Source organism: Equus asinus, chromosome 5, assembly GCF_041296235.1.
Source record: "Equus asinus isolate D_3611 breed Donkey chromosome 5, EquAss-T2T_v2, whole genome shotgun sequence".
Classification (NCBI taxonomy): Eukaryota; Metazoa; Chordata; class Mammalia; order Perissodactyla; family Equidae; genus Equus; species Equus asinus.
Window position 1 is genome coordinate 62,531,961 of NC_091794.1, and position 14,133 is coordinate 62,546,093.

The 14,133-nt window shown below is 43.7% G+C and overlaps 1 pseudogene; it reads left to right on the plus strand.

Moving 5' to 3' along the window:
- The first annotated feature begins 3,146 nt into the window (after positions 1 to 3,146).
- Positions 3,147 to 14,133, plus strand: part of LOC139045288 (elongation factor G, mitochondrial-like) — a 55,748-nt pseudogene continuing 44,761 nt past the window's right edge.

Consider the following 14,133-nt stretch of genomic DNA (forward strand, 5'->3'; position numbering starts at 1 on the left):
CCACTGTTTATAAGCTAGCTGATCTGTGGTATTTTTGTTGCAGCAGCCTGAATGGACTAAGACAGTGGTCTTAGGCTGACGGAGCTAGGACAATTTGGAGTCTGCTGAGGTTTGACCTACACCCTCGCTGCAGTGAATTAGGACCTTCAGTTTGGCAGTAATGTACATATCTGAGGCCTCTTGAGGCCCCCTGTCCCTGATTACATGGATTTTGCAGTGCATCGGCATTCTGATGATCTCTTTGACCCCGATGTCATGCTTATTGTCTCCTGGGGTTTGGGGAATCTGATCAGACTTCGGAGTCCTCCGGTGAATTTGGCTTTAAGTCCCATCTCCTATCTTGTGCCTGCCCACCCACCATCTTCTATTGTCGGTGAAAACTTTCCTCAGTCTTTGTGTATGAGAAGTCGGCTTGGGGAGAGACCTTCTGTCCACCCACGTTGCCTTCTAACCCCACGTTTCTCAGGTTAGCAGTCAGGCGGTCTAACGTTAGGGTTAAAGCCCGAGGCAGACATGGAGTGGTTTGCGTTTGATAGAGCATCAGGCGGCTTTCCATGGGGCTGTCAGCGGACGGACTTGTGCTACCTGCTGGCGCAGCTGCAGCCCGGAATCGTAGTGGCCGCTCCGGGGAACTTTGAAATGAACAGGACTTTCACTGGAGAGGCGCCTTAGAAGAACACACCAACAGAAAAACAGCAGACAAACCCTCAAGAGGAGAGCCTCTGTGTTCTTCGTCTAAAAGAGACCACTTTGTTTAGGTAGACCACTCACCTTTCATGTCATTCTTAAGGGCTTTTTCACTGTGTGGCTAACATTTCAACTTTCTCTTCTCCGTGAAGAGGAAGGCAATCAGCCTTTTCCAGGGGTACTTTCACGGTAGTATTATCAAACTCAGTAACCGAGGAGGCCCATCAGACAGGGGCTTTAATGCCTTAGCAGCCTCTGTAGGCAAACCAAAGCCTAGGCCTGTAGCGCCCCGGGGCTGAGAGTTGCGACCGCAAACCCTCGGGCCCCAGCCACCCACCAGGCTTCCCAAAGAAGGCGCCCGCGGAAGCCGCAGCCCGCCTAGTGATCGCCTTGCTTGGCCTCTGCCTCTTCTCTACAAAGTCTTCCCCTGGCTCCCGCTGGTGGGCTGTTCCTGACCACTTCCCATTTGCTGCTGCCAGATTTTAACCCATTTTTGCTCAAAGTCAAAATTTTTAATATGCCTCAATTTATCTTTTAATGGTATAAAGCTGGCTCTAGCTCACCTTTTTTCCTATTTCTCTTTTTCCTCTCACTTGAAAATTTTTAAAGATGAATTCAGAAAAAAATAATTTTGTCATATGTGCAATCTAGGACTATCTGGTGCAAATGAATATCCAAAATGGCTAAGAGAAAAAAGCCAATAAACTATTTGTGCTGCTTTTGCGTAAAATGTGGATGAGCGAATTTAAATAATAGCCTTTGCTATTATGGTTATAAGCAGAAAGGTTTTAAGATAAAAGAGGAGCTTTTAAATATGATTTAATGATTATGAATATAAGGTTTATAAAGTATTTTTAAAAAAGGTTTATGAAATATTTCCGATAAGTGGATGAATTTGGGCAAACTAATGAATGAATATTTCTTTAAATCAACTATATGTCTTCTCCAGGTTTTATTATTTAAAATTAATGCTAATAAAATATTCTAGCTTATATAAAACTAAGGTTGAACTTCTCATGATTTAAATTTTCTAACTTTCCTGTATTCATCTTATAGGTCAAATAAGTTATCACTGACTCACCAATTATGTAAGGTTACAAAATATAAAATGGTGTTTAAATAAAGCTGTAATACAGATATCCTTTAAAGGGGTTTTGACCTTATGAAATTGTAATTCTATTAATTATAAGGACCAAATGTGTTAGCTAAAATTGCAATTATTCAAATCCTCAGGTAACTTCTCAAGACCTTAGAAAATGTGCAATTAGCCCTTGGATACTTGCGTAATTTATAAGTGAAAAATGGTACAAAGCTTTGGTCACTAAAGATAATTTCAATGTATCTTTATTCTTATACATTTATAAAGTGACTGGATTAAAAGAATATGCAAATGTTTTGGATGATACCATATATGTGTATTTTGCCATTGTAAAACTTAACAGAGGTACCATATAATGTGTACACATAAGAATTTAGCTAGAGACTTCTTGGTTTTTTGTCTTTTAGTTTCCTCTGTGGAGAAAATAGTTGATCCCTTTGGTTAAAAGTGATTAATAAAAATAAGATATACTTTGTATAATAATTACGGAAAAATATGAAAATATACACACATAGAAGATAATGAGTATGAATTTTTCCTCAAGGAAACTGTTAAAGTGGTAATTTCAGTGTAACAGATGTACTGTTTTATATGTACTATTAAATAATTATATCTTAAAATTTTATTACCATTTACATAATTATGTGTTTATATATTTTAAACAAATACATATAAAGGCTTCTAAGACAATCTCCGAAAGTCTATAAATGAAAAAGTTTATTTAATGGTATATTCAGTGTTAACGGATTTATTCATCAAAGCAGCTTAATCTTTTTTTGTAAATTAATATATGGATGATATACAAAAAGTAAATTCGAAATTCATTACTGAGTCTCTGGTTTTACTTGTCCCTTGTAATTTCCTCTGATTTCTATTTATTCGATCTCGTTCATTCCACAAATATCATTGAGCACCTAGCCCACGCAGGGCGACCCAGCGATCCACAGCCCAGTCACTGTTCTCACGGCATTGACCTCACTGGGAAAGGAGACAGCGCTCAGGTGTGTGAGACGTCTGGTCTGAGAAGCGCTCTGCAGAGCGAAGCCGCACGAGAAGAGCGACGGGGAGGAGCTCGCGGGCGCGGAAGAGCCGGGCCTGGAGCACCCCGTTGAGCGGCCGCCTGCACGGAGGGAAAGCGCGGGCAGGAGCGGCCGGCGGGGCGGGGGGCAGGGGGCCGGGGCGGGAGAGGCGGGCTGGCGCGCGGCCCCGACCCCCGGCGAGGGGTTAAGGCACGCGCTGCCAGGAGACGGCGCGCTCACAGCGACTGAGTGCGGCACCGGCTGCGGTTTATGAGATGAAGACGACTGCAGAAGACGGTGCTGGGAGGGAGATCAGACGCTTCGTTTCGGACATAGTAAGTTCGCGATGCCTCCAAGTGGAATCGTCAAGGATGCTGTCTTCCATATGAACTGGCCCTAAAACGCCTAACACCGAAGAACGACGGAACGTTCGAGATGAGAAAAAGCACTTGTAATTGATAGTTCAGTCATCATTTTTCCACATTCTTTTCAGGTCGTGTCCTGTAGATAAGTATTTTTTCATATCTGTGATGGTAGCATAGATGACAACTGCTCTTTTTGTCACTTAAATTCTGTTAAAAAACGTTTCTCCGGGTTGCTACAGTTGGCACCACATCCCAAAAGGCTGCAGCGCTCTGGGAGCGTGCAAGGCTGGATGAGCTCGGCGAAGCGACTGCAGCTCCTCTTCCTCGTCGGCAGAGGGCGCCCGGGCAGCGGAGGGCGCTGCTCGGCCCTGAGATCCGGGAGCTCCTCCCTCTTTCCCTTCGTCCCTCCGCGCTCGCGTCCTTCGCCCCGGAAGTGCTCTTCAGGCGCTGCTGGCCGGCGTGACTTTGAAGGTCTCCCGCCGCGGTGCCGGTTGCTGAGCATCCCGGAGCCGCGGGCCCTGCGCTCCGGTTCTGCGCCGGCCATGAGGCTGCTGGGGACGGCCGCGGCCCTGGGGCGCGGGCTCCCGCGGGTCCCCGCCGCGCTGGGCTGGCAGGGGAGGCAGGTAGAGTGCCCGGGGAGCGGGGCCGAGCCCGGACTGTCCCCTGGCCGCGTGGCCCTCGGAGCGGCCCGGGTCCCTCTCCCTGTCCGTGCCGGCCGCGGGGCGCGCCCGGGGGCTGGCGTCGGGGGGCGGTGGCCCGCTGTGCCCGGGCCTGGCGCGCGCGGCTCGCAGGCTTCCCTGGGTTTACTCTGGAGGCGCCCGGCGCCAGGGTTCCCATTAGTTTTACCCGCCGCTTCCAAGTTGTGCTTCCCTCTGCCCACAAATGACCGCAGTGCACTTGGATGTGCAGCCCTGTGGGCAGTGGTTTACATTGTGTCTTAATTCCATAAAATGCAGGATTCTGCCCTGTCCCCCCCGCCCCGCCCCAAGTAAAATAAAGTTTAAAAAAAAGTCGTTAACTTTGTGTAGAAGGAATTGGAAACCTTTTGTGGGTTGCGTTAGAGCTGTCGGTACCACCGCGTGAAGCACGGAAGTCCTCGGACGGCCTTGCTAGCTGTGAACGAGACTAAGGGGGAAGGGGAAACAGCAGAACTTAAGATGAAAACTCTAGTTCCTAGTAAAGTAGTTGTTAGGATCTATCTTTCTGATTTTATTATCCCTAGTGTATACTTTCAAACCTATAACATTTGATAAAAGTAGTTGTCCCCTTTTAGTTAATTATATAATTAATGCGAGCAGCTTTTTCTGATTGGTTGATTATGTATTTGTTTTCAGGCTGTGTCTTCTCTGCTCTCCCCTGCAGCCTTCCCTTTGGTTTCGGGAGTTGCGGTGGAGACGTGCCCTCTTTTGCCTTTCCAAGCTGTCTCGTATGGTGTTTTGTGTCCGTTGAGTTTCTCTGGAGGAACGATGTCCGCTGAACCCATGCTCTCTCTTAGAAAAAGTGCACTGAATTGATCTCTCTTACTTTTCAGGTTAATTGGAAGGTCTGCGATGGTGTTCATCAGGGGTGATTCCCAACGAGAAAATACGAAATATTGGAATCTCAGCTCACATTGATTCTGGGAAAGCCACATTGACAGAACGGGTGCTTTAGTACACCGGCAGGATTGCAAAGATGCATGAGGTGTGTGGTTGTGGTGGGCTCCAGAGTAGTTAGAGCTTGGTTTTACTTGTTTTGTAGTTAATGGTTTGATAAACTTCACAAAACTTGAAAGGTTAAAAGAATGGTAACCGTGGATCTTTAGTCAGTCATATCACACAGAGGATTGCTCAAGTTGGCCTGAAATGTTGCTCTCAGGAATCCGTCTAGACCATCACTGTGGGTATCTTGAGTAGATTGTCTTTTAAGAGTGTTGTCAATATGATGTACCCTTCAACAGCCATTAAAATAGTATATACATAATTTTTAATGTTATTTAGAGATGTTTATAATGTTAAGTGGAAAAAATGGTTTTAAATATATAGTATGAGCTTGAGTTAAATACATATAGCAGAAAAAATTTTTTTAGATCTTGAAACTCTCTTGAAGAAATTATTATATCATTGAGTGACTTAACTTTCCATTTAAAAATATTTCTTCAGATAAAAGATCGTCTTGTTAAATCATACGCTTTAAAAGCTGAATCCTTCCCACCTGGGCCTCAGACTCTACATGCAGCAGAGCAGGGCAGAACCCGTTCTCTGAACATCTGCTCCCGGACTAACACGAGGCCGGTGGGCAGGAGCGGGGCAGAGGGAGCAACAATGGCTTTCAGACCAGGTGATCGCTCTGTGGGAGCCCTTGCTGGGAGCAGCAGTGAAAAGAGGGTTAGACAGTTCACAGAGGGTAAAACCTATTACCAGTTTTCTATTTCAAGAGATGATCTGGTTTGGTGATTAGGCTTCTTTGGAAATTGCCCAGTTAACCATCTGTGCTCTAGTTCCACCTCAGTAAAGACTTCTTTCCTTCTTGGAATATAGGGACAGAAATCTGAATCACTGTGCTTGTGTTTAGGTGAAAGGTAAAGATGGCGTTGGTGCTGTCATGGATTCCATGGAACTAGAGAGACAAAGAGGAATCACTGTTCAGTCAGCGGCCACCTATACCGTGTGGAAGGATGTCAACATCAACATTATAGATACTCCTGGTAAGCTGAGTTCTTGGTTTTGTTGCAGCTTATTTTGGCAAAAGCCCATTTACTTCTTTTCTATTCTATGACCCAGCTCATTGTTGAGTATCAAATAATACTCTAAAGTGTGACTGTGAATTTCCTATTAGAGAAATCTGACTTGGGACCTAGAGCATTTCGTCCTTATGTAGTTTCCTTGAAAAATAGTGCAAATAATTTGTGAGTGGGAAGGTTCTCACGTTTTATGTGTTGTAGCTGATCCAAAGGTGCCCATGTCCTGGTATCTTTTTGAAGTGATTTGGGGCTCTGGACCTTATGCTGGGTGAATGGTATGAGTGATTTAAGAAATCCACATTCTAGGGGCCGGCCCCGTGGCCAAGTGGTTAAGTTCGCATGCTCCCCTTCAGCGGCCTGGGATTTTGCCGGTTTGAATCCTGGGCGTGGACATGGCACCGCTCATAGGGCCATGCCGAGGCGGCATCCCACATGCCACAACTAGAAGGACCCACAACTAGAATATATATACAACTATGTACTGGGGGGCGCTGGGGAGAAAGAGGAAAAATAGAATCTTTAAAAAAGAAAAAAGAAATCCACATTCTAATTAGAAGACTTATGTCGTGAAAGATAAAAAACTTTTAATTTTGCATGTTATAAAAAAATCAGACCGCTCTTTAAGACTCTCCCACACTTCTTTGTCTCATTTAGGGCACGTGGACTTCACAATAGAAGTTGAAAGGGCCCTGAGAGTGTTGGATGGTGCAGTCCTTGTTCTCTGTGCTGTCGGAGGGGTGCAGTGCCAGACCATGACTGTTAATCGTCAGATGAAGCGCTACAATGTTCCATTCCTAACTTTCATTAACAAACTGGACCGCGTGGGCTCCAACCCAGCCAGGGCCCTACAGTAAATGAGGTACCGAGCCTGAGAAAGGACAGGGGTTGTGACCATCTGGATAACAAACCTTACCTCCAGAACTACGATTGATTCAGTGTCACTGGAAAAAGAAATTTATTTATGTGAGTGACTTATCTTAGTAAGTGGAACACTGAGGTCAGTAGTTTGATTTGTGTTGTGATCTCATCAACTACCTTCTCTGTAAAATGGTGAAAATATGACTTAAATTGTAGGGTTGTTGAAGGTGAATTCAGAAGACAATCTGGCAATTACTGTTTTGCTATAGTTAGAAAAGTCATAATCTAGAGTAGATTTTAAAAGTTTGTTAGAGCTGTTGACATGATTCCGACTCCTAGTGACACAGCAGAGTGGTGTCTTTCTGCGCCGTCCTCTCACCTTATGGCGCTACGTCAGAAGTATTCCGCTGCTATTCACAGGGTTTTCATGGCCACTTTTTCTGGAACTGGGTGACCAGGCTCTTCTTCGCAGTCTGTCTAGTCTGGAAGCTCCACTGAAACCTGCCCACCCTGGGTGACCCTGCTGGTGTTTGAATTCCTGCAGCCACCACAGTATGACAACCGACAGAGGGTTGGTGTGGTTCCCTAATGGGGAAATGAACTCAGGCGGCATGGTGAGAGCGCCAGATCTTACCACTGACCACCAGGCCTGGCTAGATCCTAAAAGTACTTGCATTTACTGAGACAAACCTAAAAGATCATCTTCAACTAATTTTAATTAATGCCCTTAGGTAGTCTGCTCTCTTCCCTTGCTCTCATGTGGTAACATATTTGCTGAGACACAGTAGCACTTCTTTCTGTGCCAGATGTTACCCAGTGGTATTTGTGGCATTTTACATTTTGCACAATACTGTGTGTGTCACATAGCCTTGGGAAGAGTCCACGTTTCGCTCTTCACCCTTTGTAACTGTGTAAATGGAGCTGTAGCGTTCCCACTCAGCTTTCCCATGGCAGAGCTGATTGATGGGTGTAGGCAGTTGGGTTCGTGGTAGTGGAGAGACTGAGTGATGTGTCCAGTGCCGGGAGGGATGGTGCTGAGGACCTTTGTATCACTGTGTGCACTCAGATGGAAGTGAGCTATTTGGGAACATGAGAATGAAATTTTTCTTTATTGGATGTTTGTCATATTTTCTTGGTAAAATAGAACGTTTTCACTTTTTTGCCTTTATTACTTATATTTTACTTGTACTTGGCAGTAGTGGACTCTTCCCAAGTCTTTTTCTGAATTCCAGGAAAATTTTCTGTTAGCGTTTATTTTTCTACTTTGGTTCTTTAGTCTACTCTCTTTTTTTTTTTTTTTTGAGGAAGATTATTCCCGAGCTCACATCTGCCGCCAGTCCTCCTCATTTTGCAGAGGAAGACTGGCCCTGAGCTAACTCCCGTGCCCATCTTCCTCTACTTTGTGTGTGGGACGCCTACCACAGCATGGCGTGCCAAGTGGTGCCATGGGTTCCGAACCGGTGAACCCCAGGCCGCCGAAGTGGAATGTGTGTGCTTAACTGCTGCACCCTGGGCTGACCCCTACTCTCTTTAATCTGTTTTCCCATTTTGTAACTCTCATTAAACAGATTTTGAAACTCCTGAATCTCGCCTTCTTAACTTTTCTGCCATACTTTCTGTCTCCTTCTCATTTTGCACTGGGTCACAAGAGAATTCTTGAGGTCAGTCTTCCAGCTTACTACTCTGATATTCATCTGTATCCCTTCTCTTGTTTAACCTATATTTTTCTTTTTAATTTCAGCAATTATATAGTTAATTTCCATAAACTTTCTCTTTTACTGCAACATCTTTGTTAATAGAGGTAATTACTTCTCATCTTTACACTTTATTTTCTTATAGTAACTCTCTCTTTGGACGTTAGTTCTATTTCTTGAACTCATGCCTCTCTTTCAAGCTATTGGTTTCCTTCGAATATTTGGTGATTGTTAGTTATCTATCCATAGTTACAAATGGGGGCCTAAAGTCTAGACTGGATGTTGGTAGCTGGAGCCCATTTCTTCTTGAGGGAGAAGCCCTGCTGGTGAGTGTGGCTTCTGTTCAGTGGTTGGCCTGAGTCGGGATACGGGCTGGTGACGAGTGTCTGCCTTTAGCACCTACTCTGAGAGTCTTCCCCTAAGAACTTCCTCTTCAGATGGCAGTACTCGGCTTCACGAGAGTCGGCTGATCCGAGAATGAGGCGTGGGCACAGTTACCCCACCATCTTCAGATTTCCTGGCCAGCTACCCATTGACCTGTTCCTCCCCCTTCGGTTTCTGATCCAGGCTATTCTGGGGATCTGATGGCAAAACACTTACTTCAGAGTTCTTTTTGTTGCCTAAATAGGGTTGTGGCTTCCTGAGCACGAAGAGTTTGGTTGTCAGTCTGTCCCTGACTGCCGTATGTCTTCCATTCTGACCTGCTGGTGACACCCCTCGCTGTCCCACCTCATCTGCCATAGATTTCTTTTTATATTTATTTTGTCATTTCAGAGACATTTGGGGTGAAGAAAGAGGTAAACGTATGTATTTTTATTTTTCAGGTCTAAGCTAAGTCATAATGCAGCGTTTGTGCAGATGCCCATTGGTTTGGAGAGCGATTTTAAAGGGATTATAGATCTTATTGAGGAGCGAGCCATCTATTTTGATGGAGACTTTGGGTAAGTATTAAAAATATATTAAAATCTTACATTTTAAAAAGTATGAAAGAGAAGGAAAAGAATGAGTTCTTTAAACTCAGAGTAAACATCTTTTTGAAATGAGGCTGGGAGAATATCCTTTAAGCTGATTCTGTTCCAATGCCTTTAATCCTGGTTTCTTCCTATTTTGCTTAGTATTCATTCCAAGGGAGCGTAGGTTAAGTTTTCGCTAATTGATTTCTATCACATTGTGCCCTGCCTGGTGTGGTGGAAGGAGGCCTTCAGCTTGGGCTAGGAATGCAATCTCTCTTTTTCAACTGATTTATTTATTTGTTCATTCATTCTGCAAACTTTTTTGGAGCAGCTGCTATGTCTTGGGTCTTGTGACAAAAACTATGAAGAAAATAGGGATCATAAATATTTTCTCTGCCTATTTCATGAGATTACAAATATAAAAAGATTAATATGTAAAGGCGGTTAAAAATTGCACAGATGTGGTTTGGGCAATATAAGAAGCAAATTGGTAACTTTTTGACATGGTATTTGGTCCATCAGTCCACTTTTGAGTGGCCTTTGCATACAAAGCACTATAATTGCCCAGTGGTTATCAAACCACAGCATTCACAAAAATCCCCTGGAGAGCTTGTTAACGCACATGTTCCTGGATCTTCCTTCGGAGATTCAGTACATCTAGGGTGGGGCCTGGAATCTGCGTTTCTGGAAAGCCCCCAGGTGATGCTGATGTTGCAAGTCTGCAGACCGCACTTTGAGTGGCACTAATCTAGACAATGTGGGGAGTGGTAAATGACCCTTTGTTCTGAGGAGTGGCCCCAAGGGCCTGGCACTTTCTCCAAAGGTACTTCTTGAGGGATTTCCTTCCTCTGCTCTGGAACTGGGATTGCTGGTCCTGCAGGTGGGTGATAGGGCCTATGATCAATTAGCTGTAGAGTTTATCTCATCTTGTAGTTAGGGAAAAGATGGAGGCTGTCCAGCGGATGAGGCATTTCTCTCACTTTTCGTGTGACAGCAACAAAGTTTGTCTGTCCCCCTTAGAATGTAAGGCCCAAGAGGACAGGGATTTTTGTCAGGCTTATTCCTTCATGTCCCTAGCCCCAGAACAACCTGGTATGTAACAGGGACTCAAAACATGTTGGTAGGTAAAGGATTAAATCCACTTCCCCAGAATTACCAGGGCACACGTTTCTGTCCTCTAAAGTGAAGGCTTGTCAACTTTGTTGTGCATCAGAACCCCAGGTGGAACCTCTTAATATACCTGCCCCTGCTCAGCGCTGGCCCGCCGGGCATGTGTATATTCTGATGTGAAACGCTAAGGGTCAGGGAGCTTGCGGGAAGGAAGGAATTAAGCTCTAAAAGCTGTGAAGAGCATTCTTTAGGATAATAATTATTTTCTGATCGTTTGCAATTGGCTTCTTTTACTTTTTTGGATTTAGAAATGTGTTTTCTGAAAAGCTTATTATTTTTTGACATTAAGTTCCATTTTTAAAGAAATACTTTGAAAACTGTCAGACTATTGTTTCTAAGTGTCAGGTGTATCCATTTCTTGGTTGTGTATGTTTTATTTGTGACTCTTAGCTATTCGTCCCCTAGAGGAATGAAGCATTGGGATCAAAGTTGAAGAGTCTGCGTATTTAGTAACCTTTTTTTTTTTTTTTTTACTGCAAAATGGGTTAGTCTGTGTTAAAAATTATGTGATTGGTTTGTTATTAATGGAAAGCAATGGAGTCGGGTCTCTAAATCTGCTTGTTAGAGACCATGATGTTCTGATTCATTTGGGTAATAAATTTTCAGGTGCTCACATGGGCTTTGGGGTCAGACTGGTTTCGAATCCTGCTGCTTCCATTCACTAGCAGGACACCCTTGAGCGGTTTGTTCTGGCTGTGTCAGTGAAGTATTTTGCCCACTGTTTTGTCTGAACTTTAAAGCTGTATGTTAATCTTATTTGCCATTATACTGCAAATATATCAGAGCTCTTTCTCATCTGAAAAAATATTTTAGCCATTGGTTTATCTTCTTCATGAGTGCTTTATGTGTTTAATCGAATATCCTCAAAGTACCAAAATAAACGTTTCTTTTCTTAGTCAAGTTGTTCGATACGGAGAAATTCCGGCAGAATTCAGAGCAGCAGCAGCTGACCGCCGGCAGGAGCTGATTGAGTGTGTTGCTAATTCAGACGAGCAGCTTGGTGAGATGTTCCCGGAAGAAAAAATCCCCTCTGTTTCTGATTTAAAGGCAGGTGCCGTCGAACTGGGCCTTAAGTTGACAAAGCACGAGGTGGGGGGTCTGGTTTGCAGCGAGGAGATGTGATGCTTTCCGATGGGCTTATTCATGGAATCTGAGTAAACTTATTTAACATGATTGCTTTCTTCAAAAAGTACTCGAGGGCTAGCCGTGTGGCCTAGTGGTTAAGTTCATTGTGCTCTGCTTTGGCTTCCCGGGTTTGGATCCCAGGGCAGACCTACACCACTTGTCAGCCATGCAAGTGTAGAAAGTGGAGGAAGACTGGCTCAGGGCCAGTCTTCTCAAGCAAAAAAAGAGGAGGGTTGGCAACAGATGTTAGCTCAGGGCGAATCTTCCTCAGGAAAAATTAATGCTTGACATGGTCTCGTACTCGTTTTTTTTTAAGTAATGAGTTATGTAATATTTTTAAATGGAAAAGGAGTCATAGTTTGTTCTAGAAAAAAGATACTTAAATAGCTAACCTCTTGGGTATGTCCTTATTAGAAAGAAAGAAGATATGTAGAGAAATGTTACAGCAATAAGAGAGATTAAGAGACAAGGCTGCTAAGTGTTTGCTGACTGCATGTTGGTACTTACACTGTTGTACTGTTTGGAAGGCTGTATAGAGTCTTTCACTTCATTGCTCAACTCTTTACAAATAAAGAGAAGATCCCTGCCTAAGACTGGTAGCCATTTTTTGATTATATGTTTCTGCATAGAAGATAACAAATGACCAATAAGCACATGAAAAGATGCTTAAGATTGTGAACCATGAGGGAAAGCAAATCAAAACCACAATGAGATACTGCTTCATCCATTAGGATGGCTATTATTTCCAAAAAACAAAAAAGCAGATAATAGGTGTTGGCAAGGGTGTGGGGAAATTGGAACCCTTGTGCATTGCTGATGGGAATGTAAAATGATATAACTGCTGTAGAAAACAGTATGGCAGTTCCTCAAAAAACTAAACAGAACTACTGTATGATCCAGCAATTGCACTTGTGTATACCCAGAAGAGCTGAAAACAGGGACTCAAACGTACTTGTCCACCGTTTTGATAGCAGCACTATCCACAGTAGCCAGGAGGGGGAAATGACCCAAATGTCCGCCAATGGATTAATGGATAAACAAAATTGGTATATACATACAATGAAATATTATTGAGCCTTTAAAAAGGAATAAGATTGTGATACATACTATGTGAATGAACCTTGAAGACATTATGCTAAGTGAAATAAGCTAGACACAAAAGAACAAATATGTACCACGTATATGAGGTACACAGAACAGTCAAATTCCTAGAGACAGAAAGTAGAATAGTGCTAATCAGGGGCTGGGGAGGGGCCGAAGGGGGAGTTTACTGGGGACAGAGTTCCAATTTGGGATAATGAAAAAGGTGTGGAAATGGATAGTGGTGATGGTAAGATAGCAATGTGAATGTACATAATGCCACTGAACCGTAAACTTAAAAATGGTTAAAATGGTAAATTTTATTTTATGGACATTTTATCATTATAAAAAAATGACTGATATTCATTTTGTCTAACCACTTCATGCACTTAGCAGAAATCACATAAGTAATTATTGTGTGTAAAACATTGCACTCATGGAGTTTCTAGGTCAGATGCCCAAGGAAAGAACTGTTGAAGCTGAGGATGCTTACTAATATATCTCATAACTTAGTCCTTTACCGCTCACAAAGCTCACCACCTCAGTTCTCTGATGAGTAGGGAACACAGTGTAGGAAGGGATAGGTCTGGCCATAAATAAAGTCAAGTATTGTGTCCTGGGAACCACAATAGAGAGTTAGGTTTTTATCTATTAAACAGAATGTGGAAGAGGTCCCCACGACCACGCCCAGGTTCGTTGACTAGGAGGACTCGCAGGACTCAGGACATAGTCACACTCAAGGCTGTGATTTCTTACAGAGAGAGGACATACAGCAGAATCAGCACAGGGAATAGGCACGTGAAGTGAAGTCCAGAAGAAACCGTGTGTAAGCTTCCACGAGTTCTCTCGCAGTGTAGTCACGTAGGCGTGCTTGACTCCTCCAGCAGCAAGTGGTGCCTGCGCCTGTGAAATATCTACCAGGGAAGCTTCTCAGAAACTCGGTGCCTAAGGTTTTATTGGGGGCTGGTCACATGACACCCTCTACCTGGCATGCACCAATTCCTGGACTCCCAGAGGGAAAGCAGGTGTTTAGCATACACCACATTGTACAAACAGTCTTGGCCCGGTGAACCAGTCTTAGCACTTCTGGGAATGCTGGGCACCCTCCTGAAATCCTGGTTCCCAGACACCAGCCAGGGGCCAACCTTGCAAGCAGGCCATTCTCAGGATAGCACTTCCAGTCCTGCTGTGTTTACTGTTTTCTGCACAGGATGCGTGGGTAACTTTAGTTTCTGTATTGTTGGATATATTATTATTAGAGACAGTGGAAGTCAACAAAGTGTTTCTTAAGAAAACAAGGGAAAATTTTGGAAAAGTACAGCTTTTGTTAGGCTGGTATAGGAATAGTTTTTCTATTTATC